We start from the raw sequence: 22,413 nt of genomic DNA, 5'->3' as shown, positions 1-22,413 counted from the left end.
CAGTAGATGTGACTAGTGAAGGTGTAGGTGGGTAGTTGGGGGTGGGGCATTTTAACTGTATAGTAGGCCTTTCGACTGATTGGTGAAGGAGCAGTAGTGCAGGTTTGCAGGATGTTGGGATATTTATGTGAGGCAGGACAGGAGGTGTCAGTGACGGCAGTTGGTGTAGGGGTATGGAGTGTTAGTTGGGTGGTGGACTTCACCAGGTGGTGAGCAGGTGGTGAGCCAAGTGTGCTTGAGGTTTCCCTTCATGTGTTATTTACATGTGTCGTGTGGGACAGCTGCAGTAATGCACGTGGGTTGGGGGTTCCAGATTCTGCCAATATAGTTGTGTGGAGGGTGTCACCTACTTGTGACTATGAACATTACTAGTAATGAAACAGGGGTAGATAGGTAAGTCATGTTATTGGGCCACACAGAGGGGCTGATAGTAGGGGACATGTCCAGGGATGTGCAGGAAGGCTGATGGGAAAGTCCACAGCTGGCCATTTCTTCTACAGCGACAGCTGTGTATATACCCTGCATTTGGGTGAGGGTGAGGACAGCAATAATACCTTGTGATGCCAATTAGTTCGGCTTACATACCTACAGTGGGGTGATGCAACCATGTGTTCTTTGGTGTCATATAGTGGGTTTGCAACAACACATCTGGTTATGCCAACCTTTGCCATGTAAACTAGACTTTGCTGCAGTGGGACTCGTACCAAGCATGGCTGCTCGTTATGCATCAGCTCTGCCCAATGCACACTATTGCTTACATTCCTGGGGCGGTCCATATAGAACCACTCCAGCCAACACCTGCACGCCTTAGGCCCATAATTTCATACCCATAGTCTCCTCCCCACACCTCCTCTTCAGCAATCTTCCTTACTCCGGGTGCAGGTCAGGTCTAAACACATCACTACACACTGTCCACTCTCCACGTCTCAGGACCCAAAATGTACGTTGTCTCGCCCAGTGGGTCATCAGGCTTCCCCCACCTTGTAGTCCGGGAACATGCGTGCCCTACCACAGGTTATATGTGTAATGGCTGGGAACCCGAATAGCCATTAAATTTTTGGGTTGTTCCGCAAGGGACATTCTTGTCTTTGTTTCAAGATTAGACTTAGCAAGACTCTCCCACTGGTAGTATCCTGCCTGTGATCTGGGAAGCAGTGATTTGTTTACTTTTATTTTGTGTTTGTATGTTTCACCTGTCTAGCTGGGGGGGGGGGGTTGATGCTATGTGTTACACGTTTGTTGATTGAGGCCCTCACCCCCATTGGCATGGCCTGTGAACATATGTAATTGTTAACTGCTGTATCATATCCTAGGATATATCTGTGTATATTTACACACACACACACACACACACACACACACACACACACACACACACACACACACACACACACACATATATGTATACATATATATATATATATATATATATATATATATATATATATATTGCTGTATATATATGTATATATATATATATATATACATATATATATATATATATATATATATATATATATATATATATATATATATATATATACATATATGCAGTGCAGTCGGACATCATATCCATACTCTGAACCTCCTACTACAACAAATATGTCCAAAGGCTGTCAAAATTAGGGCCAATGGGCCCAAACTAGGGATTGTACCATTACACCATCAGAGCTCTATAAACTAGGGATGATTTTTCTAAATATATCAGTTAGTACAGTCATTGAACAGTAGGGAAAGGAGTCTGTAGAATCAGTCAGGTTCTCTATATATACATGCATATATGTATCGAGATGCATATATGTGGACAAATCTATACATAATGTATATATATATATATATATATATATGTAGAGAGAGAGAAAGAGAAAGAGAGAGAGAGAGATACATCTAAATTTATATCTACATATATGCACACACATATAGAAAGGTGAATAAATACATACATATATATATATATATATATATATATATATATATATATATATATATATATATATATACATACATATATATGCATATATGTATACATAAATATACATAACAGCTACAAACACATGCAATCTGAGGGTCAATACTGCTGCACCCTAGAAGTCTAAATCTGAAAATGCACTCACTGTAAGTATTCCTTAAAACGGGGAACAATGACATCTGTGCTGTAACAGAGACATGGTTAAGGGCAGCAGGAAGCATCCCTGCACTACCAGCCTATAACTCATTCCACACCTTTTGGCTGCAGAACTTGGACTGAAGCTCCAAAGGTGGTGGTATTTCCATATTCATAAAGAATGCACAGACCGTCAGAGTGGTAGACCAATATTATGCATTATAGATCTTGCAGGTGTAGCTAACATTGGGTATGACAGTGATTCAGGTTGTAGCCTGCTATAGGTCCCCAAACATGTCCCAAGACTCACAATCCATGTCCCTAAACACCCTGAAGAATATTAGTGTCCAACCTAACACTCTAATACTGGTTGACTTCAACTACCCCACCATTAACTGGGAAAGCTACTCATGTACCAATGCACTTTCCCATCACATCGACCTGGTCCTTACTAACATGGGCAACTGTTGCTGTACACCAATAGTCAACTCCTCCCTTATTATATCTGACCACAAAGTAATCACCTTTGGAAATCCACAGCACCCCCCCTCACACAGGTAACCACCATGAAAAGCCTTTCCAAAGCTAATTATGGCCTCCTAAAAACAGAAGTGGCTAATCTCATGGCAGCCATGCAAATGGAGACTAGTTGCATGACTGCTGAATCAAACAACAATGAACTCTGAACACGTACACAAATGCATGGATACTGCCATACCCAATAGAACCAAGATCTTCATCTCCAAAAAAGGAAGCTCATCTGGTGGTCCCTGGCCAAAAAGAAACTGTACAACAGAAGGAGAGAAGGTGAAGTCCCAAGACTGGAAAAAAACCCTTATCAGCTTTAATTAAAAGTTGAGATCCCTCATCAAATACTACAAAGTTAGCTGTGAAAACAGAATTGGAGCACATAGTAAAGACAACCACAAGGCCTCATACAGTTATGCAAAGAATCTTCATGGAAATATCAAGATTTGTCTGAGCTATGAGACAATGGTACCTCCTAGAGTGAGCCAACAAATATTGCCAATATACTGGCTGACATATTGAGTGCACACTTTACCCCTCTCCCCCCCAAAGGACCAATCAAAATACCAGTACACTGCCAGGCACCCAGTATTACTGCTGCACAGGTTAAAATATCACTGTCCAAGGCCAAGAATACAGCTTCTATGGGACCTGCAAATATCCTTGGCTGTGTTCTACATGAACTACAGAGTGACCTGGCACCTCACCTGTGTGCCCTGTTCAACCACAGCCTCACCTCAGGCTTTGTCCCTACTGAATTGTGTACTGCTACAGTCACCCCTCTCCACAAACAATGTGCGACTACAGACCCTGGGAACTACCACCCCAACTGCCTGACAAGTCTGTTGTTCAAAGCTATGGAATGCATCATCATGCACATAATAAACAGGGATATGGGAATCCGCAGACTCAGGATCTCACACAGTTTACTGTTGTGAAGGGTAGGTCATACCTACTTAAGCAACCTGGCTAACTTCTTGGAGTTTGTCACCTGAGCTGTGGATGAAGGTAAGGTGGCATATGCAGCCCATCTTGATCTGGCCAAAGCCTTTGATTAAATTCCTCACTCAGGCTTCATGCAAAAACTTACTAAGCAAGACATCAACCCCTTTATCACTATGTGGGCTGCAAAATGGGTCACAGATAGTCTCACAGTGTGGAAATAGCTAACTCCAAGTCAGACTGCTGAACAGTCATAAGTGGAGTCCCACAGGGTTCTGTCCTGGATCCTCTCATGTTTGGTATCAGCTTCTCTGAAGTCCATGCCAGCATGAAGGGACTCTGGCTGACAATGTTTGCAGACTATTGCAATATGGGAGCTATTATTAACTACCCAAGTGATGTTGGCATCCTACTGAAAGGCCTCACTGAGACCAATGACTGGTGTCAGAGCCATGGCCTTCAGCTCAATGTCAGAAAATGTGTTGTCATCCCCTTTGGGGAAAACCCTGTTCCCATGACTTACCACATTGATGGTAGTCCTCTGAACAAAGAAGGCATTATAAGAGACCTAGGTACACAGGTTGACAGCATTGTCTTGTTTGACCACCACATTGCCACTGTGGTTAGAAAGTCCATCTATGTGGCACATCTCAGTGTTAACACATTAGAATCCATGAAGGAAGAGTTAATTGTCCCCCTGTACTCTTCTTGACAGAGTGACACAGTTTGTTTCAGCATACATATTCTGATAGATGTGAGGTAGGTAAATGAAATGTATGTTCTCATTTTCTGACAACAATCATATCATCATAGTGATTTACCAGAGAAATGAGAATAATCTGTAAAACAGACCAGAAATATGAGCAATAAAGCTGGATATCCTGAAACAATCCAGCCAGATGACAGGTATGCTCAGAACCCCTTACTGCAATAAATCTGGACCAAGGCTGACAAAGTGGTGGGTGGAAGCCAAGAACCTGGAAATGTATCTGAAGTACTGGTGCAGATAAGCTAACATAGTTGCTGTTGTAACACCCTCCTGTGTGCTCTAACATATATTTAGTCAAAAAGAACAAGTAACTGAATTAAGGAATCTACTATAGGTAATTACACATATGTTTTCAAATATATCAAGCACTACAGGGATGTAACAGCACTGACAAACAGACATCAGTATGAAAGTGCATACCCACAACCAATATCACCACAGTCACAGTCACATAGTAGAGTATACAAACTGTGTGAACAAATACATCATTGTTTGCCACTCACACACTAGCCCTACATATAGAGTCACACTTTTCAGTGTAGTCTGAATCCTGACCTTGGTACAGGACATGTCTCAGTCTGCCACTTCAAACACATACAGCGAACAGATCAGCAGAAACTGGAGCAGCATGCACAGTCAGATAAAGAAGGAACCATAACACTTACATCCAGCCCCTCCATACACAGCCAAAATAACATGTAGACATGACATGTGTACACAATCCTGGCAGTCTGTTAACAATGGTCAGACATACACAGGCCTCTCACATGTACAGTTTACCTCAGAATGTAAAGGCTCAAGACTCATATCTATGGCCTCTTCCCTGACATGTCTGTGGGCCTATGACATCACTGGTATTGTAGCAGGAAAGAAGGCAAGAAATAATGATACTAAATACATCTGAGCCTCATAGTGCATGACATCTGGACAAAGCCTGACATAATTTGGGGATAGAGGCACAAACACAGGTGTAGACTGGACATATTGCTGTCATACATTGAGACAGTTGCAGATGTTACTCGAATTATTGTAACATATCCTTTATGAGGAATATAACATCAGTAATACCAACAGATATGAGTATTTACTGACTGCATTTCCCAGAGTCCACGACTGATTTATCAAGGACACCAACTGTCTGGGGAACAGACAAAACATAACAGGCAAACATGTGGCCAGTCTGTGGACAGTGTGCAAGGGGAGAGATGTCAGAGACATATTACTGTCAGTTGTGAAGTCACTCACTGAATGCATGTCCACACAAACCCTGTCAATCTATCAATCCACCATGTGTATAACAGCACTGACGACATAGAATCTGTTCACAAATCTAGGGATATGTCCCCCAGGTTGTTTGGCTGTCTCCACATGTCCTGTCCTGTGATGTATTGTCACCTACTGCATGTGAATCTGTAGCCCAGCACCTCTGTAATGTCCCATCACACAGGCAAGGAAAAGGGGCAAGGCCCACATTAAGGAATGCCCATATGTCAGAGCTAGCAGCAGTGTCCAGGCCTACAGCACAATACTGTGTGGGCATCTACATAGTGGTATGGCCTTAGCAATACCTGACATCTGCGCATCTGTACAGAGGACTGACAGAAAGTAGATAGCCAACAGGCTATGCATTACATTGAATATTTTGAAAGATAGAAGTCTAAAACTGAAAGGTATGCCATTACCACATGACAGCAGTCCTCAATGACATGTCCAAAAACATAGCAGTCACCAGTTAATATCATAATATCAGATCACTATCCAATAGGAGATACATATAAACATATAGCTCAAACACCAAGAACAAGATAGCCAGTACTCAGAGTCCCAGCTTTGCATGCAGGGGTGTATGGTTCTAGTACTACAATCTGCAATCTAATTTTACTTGCAAAAAAACTGTTAAAAGTACTAACGTAATGATACAGTATGTGTTAAACTATTTTTGTTAACCAGTGCACTGTAGCTGGTGTAACATGCAAGTGTGACTTTATATAACCTGGTATACTACCCATGTATAAAACAAATACAAAGAAAAAAGACTGTGGTACTACCCATGTATACATAGGTGTGCCATACAGTATGGTCACACCTCTTGATACTTTAATGACAGCACATAGAAGCATGTTATGTACAGGAAATTAAATACACTTATTAAAGATGTCATTACCCTGCTATTTTATAAGACTGGAATGTGATCAAAGACTACCAGGGCTGAGCTATGCTTAGCAGGTTTAAGTATTACCTAAATGTAAATGCTAAGCAGATTTGTGCACTGGTAAGCAAAGCCTACAGGGTATAAACACCTCTATATATATATATATATATATATATATATATATATATATATATATATATATATATATATATATATATCTGTGTGTGTGTGTATGTATATGTATATGTATAAGTTTATATATATCTATAAATATATATATATATGTGTGTGTGTGTGTGTGTGTGTGTGTGTGTGTGTGTGTGTGTGTGTGTGTCTATATCTATATATATATATATATATATATATATATATATATATATATATATATATATATGTATATATATATATATATATATATATAGATAGATAGCGAGAGAGACAGAGAGACAGAGAGATAGAGGGAGAGAAGGTTGGATGATGTGGGGATAGTGAATCATGAAGTGCAATGGATTAGCAAGGAGGAAGTAAGGATAGCTATGAAGAGGATGAAGAATGGAAAGGCTGTTGGTCCAGATGACATACCTATGGAGGCATGGAGGCATTTGGTGAAATGGCAGTGAAGTTTCTAACCAGATTGTTTAATGAAATCTTGGAAAGTGAAAGGATGCCTGAGGAATGGAGAAAAGGTGTTTTGGTACCGATTTTTTACTTAAGTATAAATAATTTGCGCACTGGTAAGCAAAGCCTACAGGGTGTAAGCACCTAAATATATATATATATATATATATATATATATATATATATATATATATATATATATATATATATATATATATATATATATATATATATATATATATATATATATATGTGTGTGTGTGTGTGTGTGTGTGTGTGTGTATATATATATATGTAAATATGTATATGTATATATATATATATATATATATATATATGTATGTGTGTGTGTGTGTGTGTGTTAATTTCATATTATATTCTTTGGTTTTGCTTTCATATTGCTTAGTAAAATAAAAAAAATATATAATATATATATATATATATATATATATATATATAGAGAGAGAGAGAGAGAGAGAGAATGAGAGGGATATAAGGTTGGATGATGTGGGGATAGTGAATCATGAAGTGCAGTGGATTAGCAAGGAGGAAGTAAGGATAGCTGTGAAGAGAATGAAGAATGGAAAGGCTGTAGGTCCAGATGACATACCTGTGGAAGCATGGAGGTGTTTAGGTGAAATGGCAGTGGAGTTTCTAACCAGATTCTTTATTGAAATCTTGGAAAGTGAGAGGATGCCTGAGGAATGGAGAAAATGTGTTTTGGTGCTAATTTTTTAAGAATAAGGGTGATGTGCAGAGCTCTAGGAACAACAGAGTGATTAATTTGATCAGACACAGCATGAAGTTATGGGAAAGTGTAGTGGAAGCTAGGTTAAGAAGGGACGTGATGATTAGTGATCAGCAGTATGTTTTTTTGCCAGGAAAGAGCACTACAGATGCAATGCTTGCTCTGAGAGTGTTGATGGAGAAGTACAGAGATGGTCAGAAGGAGGTGCATTGTGTTTTTGTAGAGTTAGAGATAACATATGACAGGGTGCCTAGAGAGGAGTTGTGGTATTGTATGAGGAAGTCGGGAGTGTCAGAGAAGTATGTAAGAGTGGTACAGGATATGTACAAGGGTAGTATGACAGCAGTGAAGTCTGGTGGGAGTGAAGGATGCATTTAAGATGGAGGTGGGGTTACATCAAGGATCAGCTCTGAGCCCTTTCTTATTTGCAATGGTGATGTTCAGGTTGATAGACGAAGAAGTTGCCTTAATCAAGGTGACGAAAAGCGCTTCATTAAACTTGTTTTATCTTTTCTTTGTGTTGGACTGGTGTGCCGGAAGACTTTTGTTTATTTGGTTCAGTTTGGATTCAGTTAGTGACAGACGAGATCAGACAGGCGTTTCCGTGGACTATGATGTTTGCAGATGACATTGTGATCTGTACTGAGAGAAGGGAACAGGTGGAGGAGACCCTGGACAGGTGGAGATATGCTCTAGAGAGAAGAGGAATGAAGGTCAGCAGGACTAAGACAGAATATATGTGTGTGAATGAGAGGGAGGATAGAGGAATGGTGAGGATGCAAGGAGTAGAGGTGGCGAAGGTGGATGAGTTTAAATACTTGGGATCAATAATTCAGAGTAACGGTGAGTGTGGAAGAGAGGTGAAGAAGAGAGTACAGGCAGGATGGAGTGGGTGGAGAAGAGTGTCAGGAGGGATTTGTGACAGGCAGTGCAGTAAGAGTGAAAGGGAAGGTCTACAAGAGGGTAGTGAGACCAGCTATGTTATATGGGTTGGAGACAGTGGCATTGACAAAAAGGCAGGAGTTAGAGCTGGATGTGGCAGAGTTAAAGATGTTAAGATTTGCACTGGGTGTGACAAGGGTGGAGAGGATTAGGAATAAGTATAGTAGAGGGTCAGCCCAGGTTGGAAGGTTTGGAGACAAAGCCAGAGAGGCAGATTACGTTGGGTTGGACATGTGCTGAGGAGGGATGCTGAGTATATTGGGAAAAAGATGCTAAGGTTGAAGCTACCTGGTAACAGGAAAAGAGAAAGGCCTAAGATAAGGTTTATAGATGTGGTGAGAGAGGGCATGCAGGTGGTTGGTGTGACAGAGCATGATGCAGAGGATAGGAAGAAATGGAAACAGATGATCCACTGTGGCGACCCCTAATGGGAACAGCCAAAAGAAGAAGATGATGATATATATATATATATATATATATATATATATATATATATATATGTAGACAGATACATGTCTCAAAATGCTCATACAAACATATGCTGCTGATTGACCACCCATAACTGGGGCAGCATGCACAGTTGGATACAAAAGGGCCCATGTCACTCCCATCTGCCCCCTCACACACAGTCCAAATAAATAAGTGAACAGTACACTGCTACAAAATAATGATAGGCCATACACAATGGTCAGACATACAACCTCTTATCAAAACAACTAAAATGACTGAACATAGCAAAGAGAAATACAACCAGCCAGTAATTCACACATGTTTATTATACTCTGATGTCTTGGCCAAAGCCTTCAAGGACATTACAGGAAATACTTGCCTTAATCACGAGAAGCAATTAATACTTAACTACATAATTAAATATGCAGCTTCCAATTACACTCTTCATTTAACCCCCCAAGGAAGAAAGTATCATATTTAATATTAGTACATTGATTCTGTACATAACAATTGTTCTTTTATGAACGTTTCTTCAAAATGAGGAACATACTTTTCCAAAACAGTACATTGGAACCCACTACTGTCCCCATGGTGAGGTTTATTCAAATGTACAGCTATAGAACTGTCTTATTTCTTATCTTTATATGGCTTATATATTCTAGCAGCCTATTTTTAAAACATGTGTTACTCTCCCCCACATAACATATGTTACAAGGGCATCTAAGAGCATTCTCCATACTCCAATCTCTTGAATGTACAGACTGCAACATGTTTTCCAGCCTTTCCCCTCATCAGGAATGACAGTGCTAAATAATGATAGACCATTATACCTATCGACTTCCTACTGTATGGCATCTGGACAAAGCCTGACATAATTGGTGGACAGAGGCCCAAATACTTGGCCATACTTGAAATATTGCTGTTATACACTAAGAAAGTTGCTGGTGTTACAGGGTTTGTTGTAACATGTCTGTTCTGAGGGATATGAAGTCAGAAACACACATGGATGTTGACATTTATTGACTGCAATCATCAGTGTATGCTATTGATTTACCAAAGAAAACAAAATGTGTGAGTAAGACACCAAATATAAGAGTCCGACCCCTGACCAGTCTACAGATAGCCCGGCAGGTGAGAGTTGCCAACTACATAACACTGTCAGATTTAAAATAATGCAGAACAGCCATATACACACAAACCCAGTCAAACTAACATTACTTCAAATGTATAATGGCAATACTTACATGTTGTCCCCAATGTATGGAACACCTCCCCCAGTTTGTTGGCCTGTCTCCACAGTCTTTGTTGTAAGAGGTATGTTTAACTACCCCCTGTGATGCTGTTTGTCAGACACCTCCATGAAGTTCAGCTTACAGGCAAAGAAAAGGGGCAATGCCCAGATGAAGTACTTAGTTATAGAAGTGTGTTCACATGTTATTGGCTCTGGAAATGATACCACAGCTGTTCTGCATGCAATTAGCAAGGGGAGGACAACAATTCATCTACACGCCATCAGCTGATCATGAGCATTACCTACAAAAGGCAAGCTGCTGCCTTTGCAAAACAGATGTAAAACCTACATCTATCCAAGAGAATGAGAGAGAGAAAGAAAGAAAGAGGAAAAAATACAACATCCACAGCAACAGAGACCCACACACTGAAACTGTGGAGAACAGCAACTGATCCAGAAAAAATAATAACAAGGTATGTCAAACAAGTAACCATGTAATGGAATGTAGTAGGGTTTATGTAAAAGTGGAAAATAGGAAACTCAGCAAATATCTCTCAACAATTGCTGTACAGATATACTGCTAATTACAACCTATGGCCATTGCATCTGTGTCTGTCTGCAGTGACATAGAACACTGCTCATGCCCCTGACTTACCCCAGAGAAGGATGGCTCACATATGACTACTATTGGAGTGTGTGTTGAACAATACTGACTGTGTGACACTGCTAGGCCAGCTACTGGGATGTTGCAATATGTTAATTGTGAATATAAGTATGATATATATGTTTGTATCAGAAATGTGAGGGACCTGTACAGGGTATTTGCATAGTACAATACTGTTGCAGCTGTGTGTGTTGAACTGCATATCATATACTGAGCTCATGCCATTCAACTGTCCACTGTTATGCACACTGACTATATGTGTGCCTCAGGTTTATAGTAATGTACTCAAAGTGTTGTGTTATGTCTGCCAAATAATTGGCAATCTGTGAACACTGCCATTACAACCTCTCCTTCCCTTTCATGTGTCTGTTCCTGTCAGGGGTCACCACAGCAGATAATCTGTCTCCATGTCTTCCAGTCCTCTGCATCTTGCTTCGTCACACCAACCAGCTGTATGTCCACTATCACCACATGCATATACCTTATCTTAGGCCTCCCCCTTTTCCTCTTACCTGGCTGCCTCATCCTCTCCCAAATATACTCAGCATACCTACTCATCACATGTCCAGACCAACAGCATCCTGCCACTCTCTGGCTTTGTGTCCAAGCCATCCAACCTGAGTTGGCGCCTAACATACATATTCCTACCCCTGTTCACCATTGTCACACCCAGTGCAAATCATAATGTCATTAACTCTGCTAGGTCCAGCTCCATCTCCTTCCTTTTTTATCAATGCCAGTGTCTACAACCCATATAACACAGCTGGTCTCCCCACCCTCTTGTAGACATTCCATGTCACTCTTAATGGTACCTGTATATCATAAATCACACCTGACACTCCTCTCCACCACCTGCATCCTGCCCACACTCTCTTCTATACCTCTCCCCACACTACCCATTATTCTGAACCATTGTTCCCAAGTATTTATCTTATCCACCTTTGCAATCTGTACTCCCTGCATCCACACCATTCTTCCATCCTCCCTTCCACCCACACACGTATATTCTGTCGTAGTCTGACTGACCAACATTTCTCCCTTCTCTAGACCATAACTCCACCTCTCCAAGGTCACCACAACATGTTCCTTACTCTCACTACAGACCACAATGTCATCTGCAAACAGCACAATCAACAGGGGCCCATATCTGACCATGACTGTCAACCTGTCCCTCACCACTGCAAATAATAAAGGACTCAGAGCTGATCCTTGATGTACTCCCACCTCCAACTGACATGCCTCTGTCACTCCCAATGTAGAACTCATCACTGCCACACTAGCCTTGGACATATCCTGTAGCAGTCTTAAGGATTCCTCTCCCACTCCTGACCTCCTCATACAATACCGCAACTCCTTTCTAGGCATCCTGTCATATGCTGTCTCTAAGTCCACAAAGACACAACACAGCTACTTCTGTCCTTCTCTGTACATCTCCATCAACACTCTCAGAGCAAACTTTGCATCTGTACTGATCTTTCCCGCCATGAAACCATACTTCTGATCAGTAATCCTCACCACCCTTCTTAACTTAGCTTCCACCACCTTTTATCATTACCTCATGCTGTGACTGATCAGTGTTATCCCTCCATAGTTACTACAGCTCTGCTCACCATCATTATCCTTATAATTAGTACACAGGCATATTTTCCCCATTGCTTATGCATTCTCTCACTTTCCATGATCACAATAAACAATCTGGCTGAGAAGACCACTGTCGTTTCTCCTAAACAACTCCATGAGTCCACAGGTATGTCATCTGGACCAACAGCCTTACCATTCTTGCACATCTTCCTAGCTATCCTTACTCCCTCCTTGATAATCTGTTGCACTTCCTGATTCACCAAACCCACATCATCCAACCTCCTCTCTCTCTCATTCTCCTTATGAAACAACCCATAATAGTACTGTTTCCATCTGCTGTACACATTCTCCTTGCTTGTGAATACATTTCCCACATTATCCTTTATCAGCCTTATTTGTTGCTCATCCCTCCTATATATGTGCCTCTGTCTAGCCAATTGGTACAGGTCCTATTCTTCATCATTGGTGTCCAACCTTACATAGAACCATTCAGTTGCCCCATCCCTAGCCTTTGCCACCACTCTCTTTGCCATGCACCCCATCTCCTTATACTCCTGTCTGCTGTCTTCATCCGTCTGGCAATCCTACTTCTCCTTTACCAACCTGTTACACTGTGTACTCCCCTGTACTTCCTCAATCCACAACCAGGTATCCTTGTCCTCCTTCCTCTGTCCAGATGTCACACCAAGCCCCGTTCTACTCATCTCCCTTACTTGACCAGATGTATGTAACTAGACATTTGGTAACTCTTTGCTGCCACCCTCCGCCTGTTGTAATTCTTCCCTGAACCCAACCTAACACACCCTTTTGCAGTATCCACCATTTGATCTGTGGTGCTGCCCTCACAGCCTCCCTCACTTCTTGATCATCATCATCCCACAGACCATAATTCCCTGCTGCCTAACCACACTTTCCCCTGTCACCACTGTACAGTTTCCAATTCCCTTCAAACAGGCCCACCTGCATAGGGGAAACTCCACCTGTGTGCATCTTCCTCCACTCTTGTCTGTCACCCTATGCCACTTGGTCTTGTAAACACATGTATTCACCACAGCTATGTCCAACCTCTTTTGCAAACTCCACCACCATCTCACCTTTGGCATTCCTTTGCTTAACACCATACCTGCCCATCAATCCTGCACCCTCTGTTTCCTTCACCAACTTTCCCATTGAAATCTCCTCCAATCACTACTCTCTCACCCTTGGGTGCAGTCATCACCACTTCATCCAACCACTGCAAAGTACATCAGTCTTATCCATTACACACACAACTAGTGGAGCATATGCACTAACAACTGTCATCATTACAGCAATAATTCCCAGATGCATAGACTTTGCTCTACATGACACTCTTATCACTGCCATATACACTCTTGGCATAATGCTCCATTAGGGTAACACCTACACCATTTCCCCTCACAGACACACCATGTAAAAACTATTTGTACCTGAGTATGATGCACACAGACATAACCCCCTTCCATCCTGTCTGTGGCACACACAATATATCCACCTTTCATCAGTCCATCATATCTACTAGCTCTGTACCAATACCAGCCATACACGCAACAGTAAATTTTCCTACCACTCACTACCACACTCCTAGACATTCCCCTCTCTGCCTGCCATAGGAGCATCACACATCCTCCAGGGTATGACTATGAATGCAAAGGCTACCCAACTATCAACTGATGTATGTGTGTTACAGCGATATGAAGACAGTGTCACTAATGGTGGCCCATAGCCCACCGTGTATGTACGGCTCCACCACATGTCCAGCCCTACCAGGTTGACAGAAATGACTGAGCAACAAACATGTTATGACAGTGTGCCATACTGACATAGAACAGAAATATATAGCAGTTATTACCTGTGCAGGTGTGCACAAGTATAGTTAGGTGTATCTGGCTGCCTCATAACACAAGACACGGGATGCAAAACATCATGTAAATGAGGCGTACATGTTGTACACATGCATGATCCTAATGTCTGTGCATCCAACAGAGTTACAATTCTACAGCCAATGGTTGTTGCATTGCCCGGACACAGACATGGTTATTGTCATAAGCAGGAGTATCATGTAGAAATAGTAGAGGTCTGCAACTGTGTTATGACCTTGTGCCCATGCCTACTACAAACAGTTACATGACCACCCACATAGCTATATGGCCTCAGCAATATCTAACTTGTACAACCTGTCTCCACCAAAGTAGAGTAAACACCCTTGCTGGACAGCAGTAGTGCACAAAGCACCTAATGTGATGCTATATTGGCTGTACAGGGGAAAGTAGGAGCAGCACCAACTGGCTAGCATGTAATCCTTTGTCTGGATGACCATAGTAGGTCACAGGTGGATTACTGTAAGCCTGACTCTGAGTATAAATTGGACACATCCACTGAGGGCAACTAAAAGGCCATCTTCACATATGTCTGCAGTCTCATAGGCAACAACCCTGCCCACCATGTAATGGAGATCAATCATAGTACATACACACACACCATCACTACAGCCAACCTGCTGCAGACATGTTTAGGCCAAACATCACCCCCCTGGCTCAATATCAGTATAGGTGGATATGCACACCACATGCACCCCTACCCTCATCATCATGGATCAAGTGCACACCGCCCACTTAAACATGAAAATAGCAAATCCCCTTGGGGATTGATAACATTCATGTCTGCATCCTACATGAACTCAGACATATGCTTCCAGCTCCATTACATATTGTATGCGACTCAAGCCTGAGCAGCATTGACAGCTCATCTGCAAGAAACACAGACACTGTCACCCCTCTACACAAATGTGAATGGTGGTTTATGGAATGTACTACCCCTCAAAGGGGGTAACATGACACAACAGGATCAGGAGTACAATGCATGTTTATACAGTGCTGCTAGGTTCGGGGTATGATGTGTTTGTATGTAGTGGCTCCTGATGATAATTAGTCATGGGATGTCTCTGTCAGGAAGTATGTGCAATGTCTGAGGTCCTGTGATGTGTTTCCCTGTTTATTTCTTCCAGGAGACATGCAGAGGCAGCCCACCTACACTTAACAGGAGACTGCGGCCATAATTGAGGCCATCCTGGAGAATTATGACATCCTGTTTGGTCGGGGTCACCAACATCATAAGGAGAAGACTGCCCTATGGGATGAGATCATAGAAAGAGTCAACAATGTGGGCCACCGTGGCCAGACATATGATTAGGTCAGGCACAGGGCGACTGACCTGATCCAGCATGCCCGGCAGTGGGCTACTGCCGTAGTGAAGGACTGTTTTGCTACCGGTGGAGGGCCAGCCAGAGAGGTCCCACTTACAGCAATGGAGGAGCTCCTGGCCAACCTTAGGGTAGCCCCCATAAGAACATCAACACTGGACATAACAGTCGTGGAGGTGGGTGGCACCCAGGAAACAGGCGAGGAGCATCCAGGTAAGGCAAAAATGCACATCACTATACTGAGGTTGCATTACAACTGTGTTCTATAGAGTCTTTAGATGCATATGTCAGAGCAAAATACATCAGTGGTTGGAGTTTAGTTATGCACACAAGTGCACATCTATGGTAAAGGGCAGCAAAATGTGTAATATCATAGTTTCTCGGGTCTATATCATAAGATCGACATCTTAAAATGGCGACTCTCAGTTGTTTGACACAAAAATATTGAACTCCAACTTTCCTGAATGGCCAAATCGCTGATTTCTTTCCAATGGAAAGAAATCAGTTGGCTGTTCTGTTACACCTGCCCTTTCCCTGACTGTAGTGTCATCTCGAAGTTAGAATATTTAGTTAGGGGGGTGTGGGGGGCACACCCCCCATGTTGGTGGGTGTGGGGGGGTGAAGCCCCCTAGTTAAATGTTTGTTTTTGTGTGGCGTTGGCGTTTGGCCAACCGATTTCTTTCCGTTGGAAAGAAATCGGTGATTTGGCCATTCAGGAACGTTGGAATTCGACATTTTCATGTCAAACAACTGAGAGTCGACATTTTAAGATGTTGGTCTCATGATATAGACCCATTTATACTGTACCTGTGCATAACTGTAGCATTAATCATAAGATGGAGTTTGACATTTTCTTGTAGAACAACTGAGAGTCGACATTTTAAGATGTCAATCTCATGATATAGACCCGTTTATACTGTACCTGTGCATAACTGCAGCATTAATCATGGACAAATGAATATTGTGAATCAGCTAACAATACCTCTCCTTCACAACTACCAAGGTCCCTCTGTCGACATGAGGTACAGCAGCCGGAAGCCAGTGAGTATGAGAATTTACTGTTGTGGATCACCAGTACCCCAGGCATGTTAAGGTCATGCATGTGACCATGCACACAACTGTTACAAACAGACAACTTCCAATATCTGCATGATCACTTGTGGTGAGGTTCACTACCTAATATCACAGTGTACATCACAGGGGCATATTTGCATTTGTTGTCATGTCTCTGTAGCATATCTATCTCACAAACCTATCATTGCAGGACATCTGGATAAAGATTGCCAAAATGTGGGGACAAAGGGCCAGGAGTAGGAACATATTGGTTTTATACAGTGCCTATAACAGGTGTACACGCCTGTTAGAATACTAGGTATTTGTGATACATGACAATGTGAGCACAATACACAAGACCAAACATATATCCAACCTTTCATGTGACCTATACTATGTACAATGCAATTGTCAAACAAACTAATCTGTTAGTGGAACAAGTATGTGACATGGACACTCTCCAATAAACTAGATGCACATGTGTGCACATTATGAAGCCCATACTGTGGTGTAGCAACATGTGACAAAACCACAGCAGGGCATCATATTCGATACACACCTGCCATCAGTTACGGACTCTTGGATTAACTGCAAATAACACTCAGCTCACATACCAAGAATTTCCTAACACAGACACACAGTTGCCTGCTACAGCAAAAGCCATGGCTCACATACAGTTTAACATGCTGCAAAGAGATCACATTTTAGAAAGGTATCAGCCTGAGAAGGCTACAGAAACATACCCACAGCATTCCATATGCCATGGAACACAGTGCAGATAATCATCTAAAGGTGTTCCAGATATGGTGCAACAGTGACATTGTGAAGAAGTGGACATCCCTACATATATGTGGAGGATACAATACCAACAATGTCCAGGGAGCCTGCCAGGAGCCATACGGCAACAATGAATGAGTGGCAGACATCTGTGGAAAGTACTGGGTGTGTACTACATGTGACAACAATCTTCCATGGTCACCATATGTCTTGGATATAGGGTGCGTTTGGTAGATGGCAGCTGTTCCTCACAGCCAACATCCAGTCCTGGGTAACATCTGGACAATAATACATCAGCTTTTCAAAAAGCATGTGTGGAAATGTGTTAAGGTGTTATGACACCAAGGTTAGACTGTATTTGTCCGCAATATGGTCATGTTAGTATTGGTCAATAACAGCATTGCACAACAGCAGAACCAGACTACCCACACACTGAAGCAGGCTGATGGCAGTGTCCTGCTTTGCATTTGCTGTTCACAGGATTGAACTGTGGCTGTTGCCAAGTTGGAGTGTATTATGACCAGTTTCAAACCCCAGTACCTTGGGGCTATAATCCTTTTGGTGAGTGCCACATGGCTCTGGATAGGGAGGAATTCCAACATTACATACAACAGTGGTCAACACCTTAGAGCCACTGGACCAAAGGATGGCTTCACAGGAACAATATCAGCAGTCTGCAGTGGCCATGCCTGAGACCACACCTAACTACAATACACAATCTGTGTGGTGACCTGACGACCACTGCGCACAGGGGATGGCCTCGCAATCTAACAGATTAGGATGCATTTTGCAAGGGGAGTGTCCAAACATTGCCATGTCAAGATATGCCATGCTGATACACATCTTCCCAAAAGGACTGAATGCTGTGCTGAGATCAACAGGTGCTTTACCAAAGTATCAGTTTATGGGTGTGCACCCATATGCAACCCGTCTAATGTAGTCATATCATTTACGATGTCTTACCCCTACCTGATGTGTATTTCCTTCAATTGGAGTGCACAGGTTATATGCAAATGAAATGGTGGAAATGTTATGGCAATATCACTGGTGCCTCATGTAATGTGTCACAATATCCTTACATGTTAAAAGGGTCTGTAAAATTACTATATCCACTGTAAGCTTGGGAAATTGTTTGAGTAACCACCCTTGTTTTCACATACATGTACTGCAGGTTATGCCATCTGCAAATTAAAGTATCCACTGGACAGACCAGTAATGTATCAAACAAACATAGGAGGTATGAGCAGCAGACGATAAACCACATATTTAGATATTCCTGGAAACTCAGTACAGCTGGTAGTGCTATACAGATAAACACCAGTAATGCTTACATGGGTGCAGTGTGTTGTAGGTGAAGGCTCACCACCAGCTAAAAACACTCACATAGCCCACTGGTGTAGATTTGTAGTTACAGTAAGTTGAAAAGTATGCACTGCATGTTGTTGAGGGCCTGACCATAGTGTGTCTGTTTTGGTCTGAGTGTGTGTCATTACTGTCATCTGTTGCATAATGTGAGGTCCGGAGAATGCATGTGGGACACCTCACTTGTGTGAGTGTGTGAGAGTGTGAGTGTGTGTACCAGAAAACCTTATAGTCCCGATAGTAATGTACATATGTTGCCTTTTCCTCATAGGTGGACATGGTGGTTGCAGTCCCTCCCGCTATGTAAGTGATAGTTTGTTTGGTGACTCTTACCATGATGATATCCATATTGATGCACAGGTGGGGCTGTCAGGGGCTGCATCTGTGTCATTAGTTGCCATCCCACCTTTGTCAACCCCATCCTTGCGCATAGTCACAATGCCAACACATTCCCCATCACCAGTGGCCAAATTTGAAGGACAGCTGAGTGCTGGTACAGAACATGCAAGTGTGGTGACTATGGAAAGTGAGTGCCCAGGCACTAGCCATAGCCAGAGTCCTGGTGAGGTCCCACACAGGCAGGTGGGTAGGAGTGATCAGAGTAGAATTGCTTCCTATCCAGCCCATGTTGAGAGTGCCACTGCTGCAGTAACCAGATGCATGTTTCAGTCTGTAATGGATGCACAAGCATGTATTGAATGTAACACCAGACAAATCTGCAGGCTGGTTGAAGAACATCTCCCTTATGCATGTGCCGATTTTTGTGAACTCATTGGTGTCCTGCGTGAGGGCAGTGAGATTGATGATAGATGGTGGGGTCAGGTCATGGCACTCCTCCACCGTGGAGTATCTGTGACTGAATGTCTGGCAGATGGGAGGCAGCAGCCACGTGGAGGTAGCTCAGCACCATGATCAGCTAGGCATGCACATGCCCGTGCATCATCATGCTCCCATATGTGCAGCAACACCAGAAATACTGAGGGTGGTGTGATGTCCACGCCAAGATGCGGTAGGCCATCAGCATGTACTCCAGGCCGGTCCCAACAGGGACGGGGATCCAGCGGACAACTGTCACCATCAGGGAGCTCTACTATGTCCAGTCTTGTCCCTGGTGGTGCCTGTGATACCCCTGGCAGGTCTGGTTCCCATGTCAATGGCCGGAGATGGTGAACTGCACACCCTGCCATGTATGGGCCACAGCTGTCCAAAAAACATCAGTGTAGGGCAGCCACATGACATGTCTGTGTGCATGCAGGCACACACACACACACACACACACACACACACACACACACACACACACACACACACACACACACACACACACATCACAATCAGTAAAAGGTCACCTCCACACACATGCACCACACTTGCACAGGCCATGCCATTTCCACACCCCAAACACACACCCATACTGTCAACCGCATGGCACAGCCTAGGCCTCTGGCAAAAACCACACCACACCCTGTGAATATGATGAAACCTGTGCCAGATTCCTGCCATCAAATCCATTGATGCAGGGACATGCATATATGGGTCTGATGCACAGGGTGAACTTACTAAATTGTAGATATGTAATGCTGTGCAAGTTGCTGTCATCTGGCACTTGTAAGGGGTACACATTACAGTGTGTGTACAGTGTTAGCCATGATGCATTATTGCTATTATTAATACTGAGTGACTGTGTTCTCACATGCTGTATCCTGTTTCTGTTCTAGGTGTCTGTGTATCACCAGGATGTGGCCCTGCAGCAAGACCAAGGGGTATGACAGTGTGGTAATGCACCTAATATGTCTTAAGCAGGGTACAGCTGTAGCTGCATGGGTTTCTCAGGTCTGTAACACAGTGATTACATATGCCTCACAGGTTATAGGGCTGAGGGTTGTACATAGGTATATGTTGATTTGCAACATCTGTTGTAGAGTGGTGAATGGCACAGGTTGTGGTTTGAACACACCTCCATTTGCTAATAACCACAGCCCCAGGGGATATTCATCAACCAAACACACTGAGATTACTATTCACACACACACAAACACACACACACATACACACACAAACACACACACACACACACACACACACACACACACACACACACACACACACACAGACACTTGCCAGTACTGAGATCCATAGGTTCATTGCTTCATAGGTGTGTAGTAGGTGAATGGGCCTGAAGGCTCTACAAGGCTAGCCCAAGGGAATACCCAGGCAGCAGCCACATGACAATAGTCCCCAGTGTGGCTCATGAGTATAGTCACTGGAGTGGTCCCCAGGGGTGGGTATTGTATTCTCCATCCACTCATCCAGTGATGTGCACTGCTTTACATGTATGTGATTTATATTCCAAAACATGGACAGTGTCTGGGTTGTGAAACTGTCCCACAAGCATGTCCTTTGAAGTGTGGAAGTGTGCTTGAGGTCTCTGGGGCATGTGTGGACAGACTGTTATCTTCAGATGTAGCATCCCTGACCTAGTTTGGTGAAACATGGCTGTGTAACTGAGGTAGTGATTGCACCTACATGGACATTATGATATGGGGATTCACTGGTGTTATTGGAGTCTATCCATATAGGACATGTGTATAAGGCATGGCATTCTCTTTGTGTGGTACATTTGCAGACTCTACAGTTGTTGCAGGTGTCCAGTGGTGCACATGGCAAAAGGCCCACTGTACACATTGACTGAGCTACTGAGGGAAGGGTACAGGGTGACCATGTCCTTTTACTTGCTGGATAACACACACTTAGTCAGGAGATGTAACACATCAAAGCACTTTCTGATGTCAGTTGCACTGTTGTGGTCAACAGGCAGATGACTGTCACGCTCTGTTCACCATTCTGTTATAACAATGTCACTGTTCAGTGGACTACCACCAATGTACTACTTCATGTGAGCCATGGTGTTCCCAAAGGTAATGGTGGCACATTTCCTGGCATTGAGGTAATATACAGGGTTCTGACAACAGTCATAGGTGTCAGAGTGGCCTTTGTACATGATGTCAACATCACATGGATTGGGAATGCTACCACCCACCTTACTGTTGTATGCAAACATTTTCAGCCAGGGTGCCTTTGTGTTCTCCTGCACCTCAGAAGGGTAGACCCCAAACATGAGAGGACATGGGTCCATACCCTGTGTGACACCAGTCATGTCTGGTCATTGGTTTGACATGGAGTCCACTGAGATCATACCATGGGTACTATCTTTGGGGCAATTTGCAAGAGAACTACTGATAATAGCCTAGCCAAGAGTGTTTGTGTATGAT

Source organism: Protopterus annectens, chromosome 2.part2, assembly GCF_019279795.1.
Source record: "Protopterus annectens isolate FY-2018-M chromosome 2.part2, PAN1.0, whole genome shotgun sequence".
Lineage (NCBI taxonomy): Eukaryota > Metazoa > Chordata > Ceratodontiformes > Protopteridae > Protopterus > Protopterus annectens.
This window is presented reverse-complemented; position numbering follows the sequence as displayed.